Below are 18,850 nucleotides of genomic sequence, written 5' to 3' on the forward strand. Positions count from 1 at the left end.
TTTCTGGCTTTACTTCAGTTTACACCCACTTCACTGAAATGTACAGTCAGGAATTGTTTAGCAGCAGCATGCTACTAAACTCTTATGTGATAATTATATTTCATTATTTCGGGTAATGTCTTGTATTTTATGTCAAAATATTAACATACAATTCAGAATGCTAAGAGACTGGACAGATAAACTGTCATTCAGTGGTTGTTCAATGTACAGGTCACTTTTGTTCATGCTCACATGTCTAAAAGAGTGATTAATCATTTGAAAAGCATGAAATCACATACATTATGACTGATGCTATATATGTGACTCAGTAAGTTGTTGAGCACCTTGACATAAATTATACTAGTCCACAGAACTCTCTTAGAAAAAACACATTTTAATGTGAAGAGTGCTGTCTAAGTGCTCAAATGAACTAAAATCTGGTAATTGTGGAAAACATACCATGAAATGACAATTTCTATTCTCAACTAAATATTCAGTAATCCCATACACCCTTATATCATGTGTATAAAGGTGTATCAGTTAGAAAAACTTTGTATTGTTTTACATTGACCCTGCCTTCTTAAGAAACAGGTAAACATACCGAAATGGGAAAATATATCTTACTGTATAACAGGGCCATAGTTATTTCCCTTGAAATCATTTTTATATCTGTATGTCTTCATTGTATATCCTGTGCTATGTAATTATTTATTCTTGCTTTCTTATAAATATAACCAGGTGCTATTAAGTGCATTGTGCCACATTCAAATTTCTTAATGAAAATAAGAAATATTTGTTTTTATTTAGAATTCGGAGTAAGTGCAGAGTGATTTACCCTTTAATAAACATTTTAAAAAGCAAAGACTCCACAATAAGTTGCTCATTTTTTATATCATATTCATCACGGTCCTGGTGATTCCCAGATCCAGAGCATTTAGTACTTACTCTTGAGTTAACTTGGGCCCATATTGTGAAAACCTTACTACTGCACATTCTTACATACACAATATGAGCAAAGGTTTGTAAACATTTGAGTACCACAGACATGTCTAATTTGTAACATCCCTTTCCAGATTGGATTATTTATTTAATCTTTGGGGAATGGTTCTCACCAGATTTTGAAGTGTGGATGTGGGGATTTGCAAATTCCCCCATTCACTAGGGCTGATATTAGAGCCTAGTGCAAATCACACTTATACAGTTCACCAACCTTGGTAAACTAGGTGTATGTAGACTTTGCTTCACACACAGGGATAATGTTATGTTAAAACAGGTTTGGGCCACATAATTTTAGTTAAGGGAAATTGTAATACAACAGTACACAAAGTCATTTTATTTAATTGTGTGCTTTAATTGTGTGTGTGTGAGAGAGAGAGAGAGAGAGAGAGAGAGAGAGAGAGAGAGAGAGAGAGAGAAAGACTCATAAGCAGATAATCACTACTCTGACAGGACAGCAAATACTACTTTAACAATTCGCATGTCCCAAGATTAATAATTATTTTTACCAACCACCAATTTCATATTTATTCAAACTCTTAGGATGGCTGGTTCTTCACAGGTTATTACTATAGTTATGTGTAAGTTCATATCCTTAAAAGGTTAGACTTAAAAACTTAGAATTCTGTTTGAAAGGAAACCCCCTGTTGTGCACAAAAGCGTTAAAAGTTTCCAAAAAAGGAGGCAAACAGAAAGGCAGTGCTGTATCATGGGCAGCCAAGACTAATGCTGTTAATGCTCAACGGTACCAAAACAATATTCAATTCAATTCAATTTTTATTTGTATAGGGCTTTTAACAATGAACATTGTCTCAAAGCAGCTTTACACAGATAATGTGGTGATTAAAGTAAATATGTTCTTGGTAAGTAAGTTTGTCCCTGATGAGCAACTGTGGAAAGGAAAAACTCCATGAGATGGCATAAGGAAGAAACCTTGCGAGGAACCAGACTCAAGAGGGAACCCATCCTCATCTGGGTTGCACCGAATGTCCATTTGAAGTAGATATACAATGTTACGGGGTACAGTGATGGTGATTAGAAGCAAACTGTAGTCCTGAGTCAGTGTAGAAGACTGTTGACATTAACTACAGTCCAATCCATCCTCAAAGCGCCCGTTCTTACTCCGGAATTTCATGGAACCACCCAATATTGGGCGGGTGGTCATATTGTTATGCCTAATCTGTGCCCCTATATACATACATATATGTGACCAAAAGTTTGGACACACCTCATTCAAAGAGTTTTCTTTATTTTCATGACTATGAAAATTGTAGAGTCACACTGAAGGCATCAAGGGCTATTTGACCAAGAAGGAGAGTGATGGGGTGCTGCGCCAGATGACCTGGCCTCCACAGTCACCGGACCTGAACCCAATTGAGATGGTTTAGGGGTGAGCTGGACCGCAGAGTCAAGGCAAAAGGGTCAACAAGTGCCAAGCATCTCTCGGGGAACTCCTTCAAGACTGTTGGAAGACCATTTCAGGTGACTACCTCTTGAAGCTCATCAAGAGAATGCCAAGAGTGTGCAAAGCAGTAATCAAAGCAAAAGGTGGCTACTTTGAAGAACCTAGAATATGACATTTTTCAGTTGTTTCACACTTTTTTGTTATGTATATAATTCCATATATAATTCCACGTGTTAATTCATAGTTTTGATGCCTATATATATATATATATATATATATATATATATATATATATATATATATATATATAATGTATATATATAATGTATATGTATGTATATAGGGGCACAGATTAGGCATAACAATATGACCACCCGCAGAATATTATATGTGTGTGTGTGTGTGTGTGTGTGTGTACAGTATATGCGTTTGAGGGCGATGGGTAAATAGCTGCACTGCACTTGAAAAACAAGAGCACAAGTACCATTGCTTACTGCAACATACGGTGTATATGAAGAATGCATTTCAGTGAAAGTTATGATCTGGTCATAGAAAACCAACAAAATGTAACCCTTCTCTTTAACCCGCGCGGCTGCACGCCGCCTCGCCATGCAGTCCTGTTGGCGGATTTACACACAGTGGGCGGGGACAAAAGGCGTGATTCAACCCTCGAGTCACTGCTCGATCTGTCAGTCATTTCAGATGTTCTGCAATTCCAGCTGAGACATGCGGTTACAAAATCTTTAACCTGCTTCATACGAGTGGACAGGCGAGACCCCAGGCGCTGAAATGATCTGACGGATTACATGCAGAAAGTGCCATGGTAAATCAAGTAGCCGCTAGCGATCGATAATACGGTGCAATAGTTTACTTCAGAGCAGTCGCTGCATGAGTTGCTAAAGCGGAACGGACAGATCATTTAACAGCGGGTAAGTGACACAGCAACACTACTACTAATACTACTAGTAATGTTAGCAAAGTGGCTTGCTTTGGCTTGAAGTCCCCCTTAAAGTGGTTCAGAGGGCATGGGCACACACGCGCGTGCGCCTTCTCACAACCTTCGCGTTCAAGCTGAAGCTCCTCTGGTGTGTTCAGTGACCGTGGAGCACGTGACGTGTCCGCGCGCTCGGTACGTTAGGACGCGCGTGGCCACGGTACAGTTACGTAACGTGACAGATGATAAGAGCTGCTGCAGTGACCTATGATGACTGACAGTAAACCCCCCCATGATGATTTCAACTAATAATACCACATTTCAACAACTCTAGCACAGGTCCTCATCTATAGACCCGAAATTCACCCTGTATATGTCCTGTACATTTGAGTGTTTTCCCTGCTATAACACACCCTGGTCACTCCTGGTCAGGAAGGGCTGCTATGTATTGGAGAAGGGCTGCTACTGTTTACTTGGGTCAAGTTTCTTGAAGCTGGAAAAAAACACTGATTTTTGTAGGACCAACATGTTTTATGTTTTTGCAGACCATGATGCATCTGAGCAAAGAGGAACAAAATCCAAATAATTCAATTAATAGGAATTTGTGTATTAATAAATAGTGGGCATATTTAGTGTCAAGCTTTTGCGTTGCTGTTTTTCTTTTCTTCTGTGATGCTGGATCTAAGAGACACTCTGTTTGATAGAAAATAATTTTCTTCCTTTAACTGGCAGAACCGAAACCTGCTTACGCAGAACTTAATCATAATGAAAGACTATGTGTAGGTGTTGGCTACCAGAAAAATAATCGAGTGAGAAGTACATTGCTCTCTTGCTTCAACATTAACTTTATATATATATATATATATATATATATATATATATATATATATATATATATATATATATATATAGTTGCATCTCAATAAATCTCAATAAATATCATTAAAAAGGTGATTTATTTTATTCATTCAATACAAAAAGTGATTATATAAATTCATCATACACAGACATATATTTTCAAGTGTTTATTTATTTTAATTTGGATGATTTTGGCTCACATTTAAAAGAAACCCACCAATTCTCCAAAATGTTAATACTTCATAAGACCAATCAAAAATAAATTTTTAGTGAATGGTTGGCCTTCTGGAAAGTATGTTCATTTACTCTATATTTACTCAATACTTGGTAGGGGCTTCTTTTGCTTTAATTGCTGCCTAATTTCGGCATGGCATGGAGGTGATCAGTCTGTGGCACTGCTGAGGTGGTATGGAAGCCCTGGTTTCTTTGACAGTGGCCTTCAGCTCATTTTCCTCTTGACAATAACCCATAGATTCTCTATTAGGGTTCAGGTCTGGTGAGTTTGCTGGCCAGTCAAGCACACCAACACCATGGTCATTTAACCAACTTTTCGTGCTTTTGTCAGTGTGGGCAGGTGCCAAATCCTGCTGGGAAATGAATGCAGCATTTCCATAAAGCTGGTCAGCAGAGGGAAGCATGAAGTGCTCTAAAACGTCCTGGTAGACGGCTGTGCTGACCTTGGACTTGATAAAACACAGTGGACCACTACCAGCAGATGACATGACTCCCCAAACATGACTGTGCAAACTTTACACTGGACCTCAAGCAACTTGTATTCTGTTCACTCTCCTTTCAGACTCTGGGACCTTGATTTCCAAATAACTTTCTTTCGGCTTCTCCCATTAGGGGTCGCCACAGCGGATCCTCCGCATGTTTGATTTTGCACGTTTTTACGCTGGATGTCCTTCCTAACGCAACCCTCCCTATTTATCCGGGCTTGGGACCGGCACTAAGAGTAGCTGGGGTTGGTTCCCTGGTCGGGGATCGAACCCGGGCCGCAGTGGTGAGAGCGCCGCATCTTAACCACTAGACCACCAGGGGACCCACCTTGGTTTCCAAATGAAATGCAAAATTTTCTTTCCTTTTATCTGAAAAGACAACTTTGGCCCACTGAGCAACAGTCCAGTTCTTTTTGTCCTTTGCCCAGGTAAGACACCTCTGATGTTGTCTCTGGTTCAGGAGTGGCTTGACACAAGGAATGCGTCAGTTTTAGCCTATGGATACGTCTGTGTGTGTCGGTTTTTGAAACACTGACTCCAGCTACAGTCTATTCTTTGTGAATCTCCCCCAAATTCTTGAATGGGCTTCGTTTCTACCCCATTTTTTCATTTCATTAAACTTTTCATTAATGTGCTTGGATACAGCACTCTGTGAACAGCCAACTTCTTAAGCCATGACCTTTTGTGTCTTACCCTCCATGTGCAGGGTGTCAATGATCATCTTCTGGACAACTGTCAAGTCAGCAGTCTTCCCTATGATTGTGTAGCCTAAACCAGACTGAGACACCATTTAAAGGCTCAGGAAACCTTTGCAGGTGTTTGGATTTAATTAGCTGATTAGAGTTGGACACCACAAGTCTCCAATATGAAACTTTTTAAAAATATTCAAATTTTCTGAGATACTGAAATTTCGGTTTCTTATAAGCTGTAAGCCATAATCATCCCAATTAAAATAAATAAACAGTTGAAACATATCAGTATGTGTGTGATGAGTCTTTATATATTAACCAGTATACGAGTTTCACTTTTTGTATTGAATTACTAAAGTATATCAACTTTTTAATGATACTCTAATTTTTTTAGATGCACCTATATATATATATATATATATATATATATATATATATATATATATAGCAAGAGAGCAGTGAACTTCTCACTAGATTATTTTCCTGGTACACCTACACATAGCACGATAGACCAAAAAGCATTTTTTTTTTATCGTGGCTTTTGGAACGTAACCACCGTGATAAAGGGTGTATGCATAAATATAATTTACATATATGTGTAAATTGTGAACAACAGAACAGAATGATTGGGGTGATTTGGGGTGGGGCCATGTCTCTCACTGTGTAGCATTCTCTTTTCTTTTAACAAAACTTAGTATACATCTTGAACATTAGAAGACCAGTTGCTGGCATCTTGGTAATGTTGTCCCATCAGTGTTTGATTCTATGTGCTAAATAGCCCTGGGATTTGTTTGTCGTATTTTTTGTTATATGATTTTTAAACTCACTTTGGACCAGATAAGACTAAAGTGTTTCTGGATCATGTTCACATATGGCTTCTTTATTGCATGATAAAGCTTTAAACTGCATTTGGATGACATGGTGAACTGTGATTTCTGTGTCTATGCGGTGATTTCCAGTACAGAATCATGCCTGTTTTTATGCAGTGCCGCTTGAGCATTAAGTATTTATTTTCACCCTTGTCCTTTGTATACAGAGCTTTCCCCAGATTCTCTTAATCTTTTCATGATATCATGTACTGTGTTGATAATTAGATATCATGTTGATTTCATGAGACTTCACTATTATGAACTTGTTTCACAATTTGTCTATGCATTTTTTGCAGATTGTTGAACCTCTGCCCATATTTACTTCTGAGTGACTCCTTCTCTAAAATACTCTTTTATACCCTTTTGCCAATTAACCTAATAATTTGGTCAATGTTCTTCATCAGATTTAAAATTAACTTATTTTTGAGTTTTCCACATTTTCAACATTTTATATGTTTTCTATCTTGTACAGTGAATAAAATATGGGTTAATGAGATATAGCATATCATTACATTCTTTTTTTTTTTTACATTTTAAACAGAATTCGACATTTTCGCAATTGTATATAAGAACATATTTTGTACTCTCACGTGTGTCTCTGCAGTGATTTAGTCAGGTGATTTAGTTGGGTTCTCTGGAGTGTAAATGCAGTTTAAAATGTTTACAGTAGGTGCTTGTCAACAATATTTATCCTGTCTTAATTGTAAGTCACTCTGGATAAAAGATAAGACATGTATCATCCAAATTCTTTGGTCAAAGGTTCCGTCCTAGGAATTGAGTGCAGCAGGTCTGTAGTTAATTATTATTTATTGACTGCTCTTTCATTTTGATTTTAAAAGTTTTCTGTTTGTTTTATAGAGAAATATATGAAAATTGTGTGATTACACATACATGCGCACACACACAAACAGACACACAAACACACAAAATACACATATTCAGTATTTCAGTAACAAAATTAAAACAAATCAATGTTAATTGTGTCCTGGCTGGACTCCTATACTGCATGTGTTCATTCATCCACTGACTAGTGCTAACATGTAGTTCCTTTAAATTCAGGTATAATAATAGCACATAAATTACTATGCAATAAATATGATCTAAATAATTATTTACTATTCAAACAGATTTACAAAATCAAAAACCATGAGCCACTTATGGCATACTAATATAATTGTGTATGTTCTTTTTTCGGTTGCGCCCATTAGGGGTCGCCATAACGGATCATCCGTCTCTCTACTACTCTGTCCTCTACATCTGCTTCTTTCAAACCAACTACCTGCATGTCTTTCTTCACCACATCCATGAACCTTCTTTTTTGGCCTTCCTCTTTTCCACCTTCTGACCTTCTCTATACTTCTTCATCAACATTCTCAAAGCAAATATTGCATCTGTGGTGCTCTTTCTCGGCATGAAACCATACTGTTGCTCACAGATGGTCACCTCTTCTCTCAGCCTGGCTTCCACTACTCTTTCCCATAACTAACTACTGTGACTGATCAACTTAATTCCCCTGTAGTTACTGCAACTCTGCACATCTCCCTTATTCTTAATGATTACTTACCAGCACACTCCCTCTCCATTCCTCAGGCATCTTCTCACCTTCCAAAATTTTGTTAAACAATCTTGATAAAAACTCCACTGCCATCTTTCCTAAACATCTCCATGCTTCTACTGGTATGTCATCTGGTCCAACCGACTTTCCACTCTTCATCCTCTTAATGGCTGCTCTCATTTCCTCCTTACTGAATTTATCCACTTCCTGCTTCACCATTTCCACACCATCCAACCTTCCATCCATCCATCCATCCTCTCTCTCTCTCTCTCTCTCTCTCTCTCTCTCTCTCTCTCTCTCTCTCTCTCTCTTTCATTTTCCTAATTCATCAGCTGCACTAAAAAACTCCCGCCATATTCTCAACACATTCTCCTCACTAGTCAACACATTTCCATCTCCATCCTTTATTTCTTTAACTTGCAGCACATCCTTCCCAGCTCGGTCCCTCTGCCTGGCCAATCGGTACAAATCCTTTTCTCCTTCCTTAGATTGATATAATTGTATATACCTTATCATAATTGTTCCAAAGGCTGTACTCACAAATTCAATTCAGAGAAATATTTGTGTTTTCTGCTCATGAATATCCTTATTGGCAGAATCCTTTTTTAATAATAATCTTTTTTTCAGCTTCTCCCATTAGGGGTCGCCACAGCGGATCATCCGTATACAGTACAGACCAAAAGTTTGGACACACCTGCTCATTCAAAGAGTTTTCTTTATTTTCATGACTATGAAAATTGTAGAGTCACACTGAAGGCATCAAGGGCTATTTGACCAAGAAGGAGAGTGATGGGGTGCTGCGCCAGATGACCTGGCCTCCACAGTCACCAGACCTGAACCCAATCGAGATGGTTTAGAGGTGAGCTGGACCGCAGAGTGAAGGCAAAAGGGCCAACAAGTGCCAAGCATCTCTCAGGGAACTTCTTCAAGACTGTTGGAAGACCATTTCAGGTGACTACCTCTTGAAGCTCATCAAGAGAATGCCAAGAGTGTGCAAAGCAGTAATCAAAGCAAAAGGTGGCTACTTTGAAGAACCTAGAATATGACATTTTTCAGTTGTTTCACACTTTTTTGTTATGTATTTAATTCCATATATAATTCCACGTGTTAATTCATAGTTTTGATGCCTTCAGTGTGAATCTACAATTTTCATAGTCATGAAAATAAAGAAAACTCTTTGAATGAGAAGGTGTGTCCAAACTTTTGGTCTGTACTGTAAGTGATCCGCATGTTCGATTTGGCACATGTTTTTATGCTGGATGCCCTTCCTAACGCAACCATTTATCCGGGCTTGGGACCGGCACTAAGAGTGCACTGGCTTGTGCAACCCTAATGGCTGTTTTATTTTTTTATAATAATAATAATACAAATTATTATTATTATTAATAAAACCGGGTTATACCTGCTCAATGGCTTAGGATGATGCTTTTAGATGCACTCATTGGAATTTCCACCATCTGCGCTTGCACTTGCTGTTATTGTGTCAAGTAGTTGTGGTCTGGTTTTGTCTGTACTAGATTAGAGGAGAGCATCTAAATTAGCTGATAATCCAGATTAGAGTGTTGCTTGGGATGACTGAGTTTGAGCTCAGACTGATTGTAGTCACCTCATCAACCTAGTGCTACTCACAGGCTGTGTAACATTAGCTTTTTGGCCTGAATGTAGCTGATTCAACTGTGTGTAACTTACTTCCATATGATTTATTGGTTTAATATATATATTAGTGATTGGACAAAAATGTGCTGTGTAGGTATTATGTTAGCCTGTGCATATGTTGTTAACCCTTTGTTGCACCAGATTTATTTCTCAGTCTTTAAACAACATATATTTCCTATTAGTTTGACTGTTGTTAGTTTTTAATAATAGTTCTGACTTATATGCTTTAGGGCAAATAAACAGGTAATTAGCCAAGACTTTAAGAGGCTAATGTTTTTGCTTGTCTTTTTGTAAATTCATCCCAGGACCTAGAAATGTGACCTGCATTCTAGTATGACTCATAGAAAATATATTCTCTGTGTTGCATTCTGTAAAAAACAATGCTGCATTTTATAGATCAGGTTCTGTTGCTGCATGTATGTAATTTGTGTTGTGTAAACAATTATTGTCATTCAGTCATTCAGTGCATAATATGTCTTTCTGTAACAGCTGAACAACATACATATTGGGACACTTTAAAGACAATATAAAGTATACTCCTGTAGGTAGTGCAGATAGTATTATTGAATTTACAAAATGGTAAGTATATTGGATGACAACTTGAACACTTTGTCATGTTCCTCAAACCATTCCTAAACATTCCTGCAGAGACCATTGCTTTAGGGAACACTTTTGTCATGATGGTGTGTACTTGGTCTGCAGAATTATCTAGGTAGTTGGTATGTATCAAAATAACAACCATATGAATGCCAGAAATGAATCAGAACATTGCTTGGCGAATCACATTGCCTCTCCTGACTTGCCTTTCTCCTACAGTGTATCCTGTTACCATCTCTTCCCCAGGTACTTGAAGCAATTGCACCCAGCCAGACACATACCCAGCCATCTTCTTTCATTGGTTAATGGTCTACCTCTTGATTATCAAATGCCAATTAGAGCCACTTTTGGAAATTGACAGGGCTCAGCATGGGCATTTAGACTGATCTATGGTGGTGCAGTCCAAAACACACCAGCTGCCATTCAGTGTGTGTTCTGATCATCTTATCAGAGTCATCATGAACCTTTTTAACAATTTGTGCTATAGTAGCTTTTCTGAGTGATTGGACCAAATGTGGCTGATTAGATACCAGCATCAATGTGCAGGTGTACAGGTGTTTCTAAAAGAGACAGAGAGAGAGAGAGAGAGAGAGAGAGAGAGAGAGCGAGAGAGAGTAGTGTCTATGTGATGTTAATGTATTATAATGTGAGAAAAATTTAGTCTTAAAAGGAGGTTTTAAAGCTTCTGTTGTAATTATGGTCCATTTATGTACCTTAAATAATTTCAAAAGATACTTCTTATTTTTAGGTAAAATATAAATTTTAAAGGTACAGAGTATTTAGAGAGAGTGCACCGTCCCAGGTGTAAGTGACAGGAAAAGTAACTTTTAAACAATAATGTTTCAGAAGTGCTGATTACAGATCAGTGTTTAAGTAAAGCGCCAAGCCAAACTCCAGAGGTGCATATATCAAATGTCTCTGCTACACACACACACACACACACACACACACACACACACACACACACGAGAGGCCTTTCCTTCTGCAGCATTAATATTTCATCATCCACCTTTAATGGAGGAGGATGATGGGGTGAGCCACAATAGCCGTAAGACAAGCAATGCTCAGGCTGAACAAAGCATGCTAAGCTTTGACAAATCATTACACTTAACTTCTCACATTCTTTACGCACCATTCACGACGAAGTGTACTCCAGTTTATGTGGATGTATACTCCATATTCTGCTAAAGTAGGCACATATTTTAACATTCTTTTTAAAGCATTCATTACTCCATGCAATGACAAACATGTATATATTTGAATCTCTTTCATATCTGTTTGTGAATGCATGTTGGAAATTTCTTGACACAGTTAAAGGGAAAAAAATGTTTGTTCCATCCTTGAGCTGTAAGATTAAAGTATGGTCTGGGTTGGTTAGTTAGATATTGTAATTACTGTATTTCTGTGTAATATTTAGTAGGTTAAGTTAATTGTGATTGGTCTTAGGGTTAATAAATGTTTCATAACAGTTGTTCTGACTGGTAAAATTGCCTGATCAGAGTAACTGTAAATCCATATCAATAAGTACATTTTAATAAAAACTCAAACAGGTATTTGTATGGTAGACACCCACATAACCATAGTCTAATAATAGATCACTTTATGTGGTTAATTAACTAAGAAAAACTTGTAGCTGTTGATTTGGTGAAGTTTAAACATTTCCTTATGGAAGGAGACTCCACACCAAGTTGTCAGACTGGCAAAGGCCCAAAAAAAGTGAAAGTGAAAGTGTGTGTAGGTGTGTGTTTATACGTGTTTCCATGTTGCTGGGGACATACAGTAGCATAAGCGAACAAATATGTTGTTGCGCTTGTTTGGTGTTAAATAGTAAGAATGCTCACTGTATGGAACGGTTTGACAACGGTTTCCACAACAAGTCCCCTCTAATTCATATGTAAGCAGTTTTTTAAGAAAATCTAATCATTTATTTTTCGCTAAATATGAAACAGATATTAAATGTATATTATTTATAGTAAGCGCGAGGAATTCCACCAATGGTTTTGTGCGTTTACCGGTTATAGTTCAGCCAAATTAGTTTTACTGTACTATTTGCTACAACGATGAATGGTACTGGTGATCAAATAAGCATACTGTAATATATGTTACAGTAATATGGTTGTCATTACATAAGTTACAGTACTACTGATATGATTATGACTTAACAACAGTTAAAACCTACAATTTAATTATTTGCCTTTTATACTAGTACAAACAAATAACTTTCAAAGAGATAGTGATTGAAAATCTTATGCGTTTATATAGGAGTAATTGTTATATACCCTATTAACAGGTAATAATAACATTCCTCTAGCTCTCAAATCCTACTTTTGTGTTCAATGTTGAACACTAAGTAAGTAGCTTGTTAGGTAGCAGGATTTTGCTCTTCATGTCTGCATGGCTCCATGTTTCCTGCCTCACTCTTGCTTTATTGTGTTCCAAAATGTAAAACTAGACAGCAGGGGAATTCTGATGACTAAGCACCCAGACACTTTCTGCCGTTAATGTGCATTTGATGTTACATGACTAGAGCAGGAAGCAGTTTTGCCATAGTTTGATTTTTTATGATAAGTTTCTGTTAACACTGCAGATTGAAAGTCTACAATTGCATCCATATACAATACAGACATTGCATTGTGTAACTATATTTATTTGTAATTTGTGTTTGTTGCATGTTATTGGCTAAAATGCTATAATCAGAGTGAGTGGTTTTCTTTTGCATGGGCAGCAGAAGTTTAGATGACCCTTCTCCTGTGTTATTGTGCTGTAAATTGTTCATGCTAAATAATGGATAAGCAGAAGCAGTGGGTGTGTGTCTCAGGTAAGCAGGATCAGCGGCCTGATCTCACAGGCCAGACTCCAGCCTGGGTCACAGGTCTTTCTCTCTAGCCCTTACTCGCTCAGCAAACTGTTTTGGACACTGATACCATTAGTGGCTGATGGTCACCCTGGTGGTATATTTGACTTAGGTCATTGCTGATTAAATAGGTTAAAACAACAGAAGATTGGGTTCTCTGATTGGCTGTTTAACTTTGAAAGTCAGTAAATCCAAAGTGAATAGAATAAGCAAACAACATTCGCAGTAAAAATACAATAGATGTCAATATATGTTTATATGCTTTTTTTTGTGTCTTAAATTCTGTCCATCATGAAATAGCTGAGCAGATGTTTTCAGGTTCAAGGAGGCCATTTAAACAGGTGAATGAAAGAGTTTGTATTTGCTATATAATACACTGCATATTACCACAGAAAATTAAATGTCAAACTACAGGGTGCCCCAAAAATCCTTATACAAGGGGGGGAATATCTATTCAATAACTTTGCTGGTTGTGCCTTCATCAGTGGATGTTCTAAGATGTTCATTCTAGGTTTACCTGTGGTTTTAAAACTGTTTGACAATAGGTAATGTTTTATATGTATGTCATGTTTCCTGTTAGTCCAACACAGAATTGTGACAACTTTTTAAAACATTTAGGAATAACCTCAATACATTCGTCTTTCAATACATTCTTCTTTGGTTAGATTCTGGGACACACTGTAGTGTACACTATGTGTCAGTGTACAGTGGGTGTACTATTTGGGAGAAAATTTTTACATTTTGGATAGAACTTTTACTTTTAGAAAGAAATCTGTGAATCTGTGTGGTTAGGTAAATACCAGATATTAGTCATTGTCTCTGCAGTGTGCTTGAGTATAACTTTTTACCAGTGGAACAAGACAAATCATGAGTTGGCCTGGGCTGGCATTAATTCTTTGACATCTGCTTATGTCATGCTTATTATATTGACTAGTGAATCACTTGTAGGAATTGTGCACTTGAATATATAATCAGCTGCTATGGCGATAGAAAACGTGTATAGTACATGATCAAATACAAAAAAACTAATCAGGTTGCTAGTGAAACTAATTTCTTTACAAGCATATTTGTATTATTACAGTAAAAGGTCAATTTTGATTCCCAATTCTACTTGTGAATGTATCTAAATAAACAAAGATCTTTCCTGTTAATAACTATTTACCTCATATAATATTTGGTCAGTCTGATGTCTGTGACTGTGTCCACACTACAATGATAATTAGCAGTGGGTTGGCAGCTGCATCTCCATTTCCCAGCATTCCCTGTTTTTTAGCAGCTGAGCCCAGCATTGTAGTAAGAGACACATATCTAGTGCTGGTTTGGTGCCTTGTATCATAAATGTGTGCCAGGCCTGGTGAACAGAGGCTGCAGTCAGGCGACAAGCAGCAGGAATAAAGGGCACATTCTGTCATGACTGGCCTTCTTCTCCAAGCCCCTCATTATGTGGATGGAGTGGAGTTGAGTCCGCTCCACCCTTATTATAAAACTCCCCATTATCACACCGCGCTATGCAGACTTCTAGACTCTTGCCTGCATGAGGTTGGTTAATCACTGTGTTTTTCTAAAAAAGCCAAATGAAATCTCTTTGTCTTGACACCTGACGAGTGTGGTTATTTCACTATTTCTTCTCGTATGTTTATTACTCTTGACCTGATCTTTCAAACACCACCAATGACTTAGTGTTTTCTCAGTGTTGATTTTATGACATTCAAATATGACATGTTAACACTCTAGCATGTGCATAGGCACATCAGTTTGGCTCAGCAAAGACTCCCTCTATGGAAATGTGTGCTATTATTAGTTCACGTGAAGCCCAATGTGACATAACATGGCATAAAGCACTCCAGCTGTCTCAGTAAGGGGTGTGGCGTTCACACACCTCTGATATGCCAAACAGATGCTTGATTTCTAATCCAACCTGACCACCACTATAATGAGTGAGCGACAGAATGGCTGGATGAAAATAAGAGTGAGCAGGAGGCACCATGTGCCAGATGAGCTCCACGCCTCCAGCTTGCCACCAGTGCTAGTAAGTATACTGCCAAGATTGTGGCTGGCAGAGGCGAGACATATCAGATCAGCTGAAAAGCTTCGTGCTTCCCTATTGTCTGCTGGCAGTAATGAACATGAGCACAGAACAGTTATGTGATGGAGATATTGTCTTTCCATCTCATTCTACTAAACAGCTAGGAAATCAAAGTGCATGAGACAGAAAAGAGCTGCTGGGAGTCACAGCCACAGATGCTGTGAGAACAGAGCTTTCTGATGGCCAGCTGCTCCTTGTGCTCTCTCTCATACATTTACTATGATTCTCCTTTTCTCTCTCTCTTTCGCTCTATATCTCTGTCTGAGTCTCCTCTCTTTTTCTTTTATTTTGTCTTCCCCCCTTCAATCTCTATCTGCCACATATTGACTGATTCTTTCTCTTTCCCTCCCTCTCTCTCTCTCTCTCTCTCTCTCTCTCTCTCTCTCTCTCTCTCTCTCTCTCTTTTTTCACTCTTTCCCTCCCTCCTTCTGTCAGGCTTACAGGCTCAGTTGTCTTTTTTGCCTGACTGTGCACACCAAACATTATTAGTTTATTTCAGCTCAGTTATGCAATTGGTTGCATATAAAAATCTATGATTATTAGTATCTGTATAAATCTCTATAAATCTGTACAAATAACATTGCTGTACCTGTAGTTTTAGCAGAATTTAGCAACCACTTCTTGTCCTCTCGGATACAGACATCTCTATGTATTCTTTTTTTCGCAAGCTGTCCAAACTGGAAGCTCTGTCTATATCCTCTGGGTCAAAGAAAATAAGGACACTTCTAAAGCAGTCAATTCAGACAGATAATGTTATACTTGATTGTCTGTTTCATTGTTGTAGTTTATTTATAGCAGCAAGCAGCACTTCACATAACTGTTACTGCACAATATATGTTTTGCCATGTGAATGTGGACAAAAGACTTGGCTTTTGAGTACAAGGGTGGTGGGGGTGGGACCGGGTTTAAAGTGTTAGGGGACAGGGTTGGGGTGTGTATGTGTGTGTAAATGTGGGTGCTGGGGCAGGGGGAATGGTTCATAGAGTGTAGGAGGGAGGGGACAGAGGAGGGGATGTGCTTTTGTTTTGTTCTCGGTTGCTGAGCAATAGGGACTAAAGCATTAGGAACAGCTGGGAGGGCTGAAGCCTTTTCTTTCCCTTTGCCGGAGAAGCCCTGAAGGCAACAAGCAGATCGTGCACTTCGAAAGAGGGAGTGAGAGGAGGGTGGGGTGGATGGATAGAGAGAGAGAGAGAGAGAGAGAGAGAGAGAGAGAGAGAGAGAGTTGGAGAGGGCGGAAGGCTTTCTGACAGCACACTGGGAAAGAGAAAAGTGAGACAGTGAGAGAGAGAGAGAGAGAGAGAGAGAGAGAGAGAGAGAGAGGAAACAGTGGCTGGCCAGTGGACACAGATCAGAGGAGAAATCTTTTTTTTTTTCTAAATATCTGGTGTGCAGCAGGGAGAGGCTTGGGCCAGTTAAGCAGAAAGCAGATTATCATGGGGAAAAAAGAAATGTTTGTGCTGTGTCTTTGTAAGCTGAATTACTGAATACGATACAGAGTTTCATCAGAGGAATAAAGAGGAGGTGAGGAGGGAGGGAGAAGCTGGATAAGTGCCTGAAAAGGACAAAACAGGTGCAATTAGGGAGTGACTGTATATTAATGTTAGGTTTAGATGGTAATGATATGTCTCAAAACATGGTTATTTTTTTCTCCAATCAAAAAATAAATAAAAAAACAGCTTGGGCACGCTTGTACGCTGATATGGGTTCAGAAATGTGTACCTTTATCAGTATAAAACATTTCCAGAATAATCTCTATCTAAAGCATTAACAGTATAATGTATGTACAAATACAAAGAGAAAACACACAGTGAATGGGAACATGTCATTTTAACGATATTAAATAATGTAATAAAATATACATTTATAAACAGCCAACAAACACTCAATACCACTGGGAACTCCTTCAAGATTGTTGGAAAACCCTTCCAGGTAACTACCTCATGAGGCTTACTAAGAGAATTCCAAGAGTGTGCAAAGCTCTCCTTGAAGCAAAATGTTGCTACTTTGAAGAATCCAAAATATTAAACATTTTCTGTGTAAACAAGTTTTTGTTTACATAACAAACTACATAATTTTATATCTACATAATTGTATATCATTTCATATTTCATTTCATAGTTTGAATGTTTGTGTTAAGGTCTTTAGTGTTAATGGTAAAAATAATACAAAATAAAGAAAAACATTGACAGAAAAAGTGAGTCCAAGCTTTTGACTGGTATTGTACAACCAATCTATTACTAATACCTTACATATTTTATTATATCACATAATGCAATACATTTTGGCTTTTTTGGCTGTGTATATATATATATATATATATATATATATATATATATATATATATATATATATATATATATCATATAATATCCTAATTATACTGATCGTGTGCAGTAAAATACATGCTTTGACTAAAGTTAGTTTCCTTTATCATGTGCATCCTGAAGTTTGCCTTGACTGCACTTGTGATGTGCAAGAAAAAAAAGTGATATTAATAATTTAAGTGTGGAATGCACATGCATTACATTTTTACAATAATACATGCAGAGACAGTGCTGACAAGGGGTATGTTATAAACTTTACTTTGGATTTCTGTTTTGCACTGCAAAATAAAATGTTTGTGCTTGTGGACTGTGTGTCTGTCTGAAATAATTACTGATGAGGATGTTTTCACAGAATGTATTTTCATGCTGTTAATCCTTCTATAATATTTAAGGATGCTGTGTTGACTTTTGCTGCTCAGTAGAATTTAGTGAGGAGATTCCAGGGTGTGAGAGCGTAGCATTCTGCTGTTTTGAGCTGCATGTTGTAGTAGCTGCTGGTTACAGATGCATCAGACTTTATGTATGCTCAAGGCATAGACGTCTCCTATATCTGAATAAGTGTCCAGCAATTGTGCCACACAGAAGCACCATAGAACTTTGTAAAGGCTAAATCACTCTAGTACTGAGAATCAGCGTTTGTGTTTGAGATTTTGGATCGGCATCAGATTTAGGAACCCAAACGCTAGGTGTATGAAAACAATACACTCTGGATGGGACATCAGTTCATCACAGGGTTCTATTCACACACACACACACACACACACACACACACACACACACACACACACACACACTCATTTACATAAAGACCCATGCAGCGTGCTTGGTGTGCAAGATCCTGTTGAAACTTTGGAGAAGCATTGTCCCTTTTTCACAACATGCATCTAATCTCATCATAATACTTGTATTGCAATTTGTTAAAAATAATTCATCAAAGGCAATTTATGTCTAATTGCTTATTTAAAGAGTACGTAGCTGGAAGGCTTATTACATCTCCTTAATGCTGAACATTTTGCATAGCAGTATTTATTCAGTTTTCGGAATTATAAAATATCTACCGATCTTGGCACATATTACAGTTTTTAAAATCACAAAAAATAAAACGTGACATACTCTTATTGTCTTTCTAATATGGCTTTACTAAAAAACATTTCTAAAAGTGAAAACATCTGTTGTAGGGTTTTACATCACACATTCAGTGGGCCATTCTTGGTGGACAATGTTGAGACCTTTTTTCTGAAACAACTCACTTAACATAGTGACACAATTAGAACAATTAAACAACAAAATCCTGCAGTATTTTTTCAGTTTTCTTGCTTTATGCAGTGT

General features: G+C 37.7%; 1 protein-coding gene across 2 annotated transcripts in view; it reads left to right on the forward strand.

Moving 5' to 3' along the window:
* Window positions 1-3,060: 3,060 nt before the first annotated feature.
* Window positions 3,061-18,850, forward strand: part of sertad2b (SERTA domain containing 2b) — a 40,908-nt gene continuing 25,118 nt past the window's right edge. For both annotated transcript variants that reach the window (XM_046866926.1, XM_046866934.1), the window contains exon 1: window positions 3,061-3,309. The gene's annotated coding sequence lies outside the window, so the exon portion shown is untranslated. The remainder of the gene's footprint in view (window positions 3,310-18,850) is intronic.

Source organism: Silurus meridionalis, chromosome 2 (assembly GCF_014805685.1).
Source record: "Silurus meridionalis isolate SWU-2019-XX chromosome 2, ASM1480568v1, whole genome shotgun sequence".
Taxonomy (NCBI): domain Eukaryota; kingdom Metazoa; phylum Chordata; class Actinopteri; order Siluriformes; family Siluridae; genus Silurus; species Silurus meridionalis.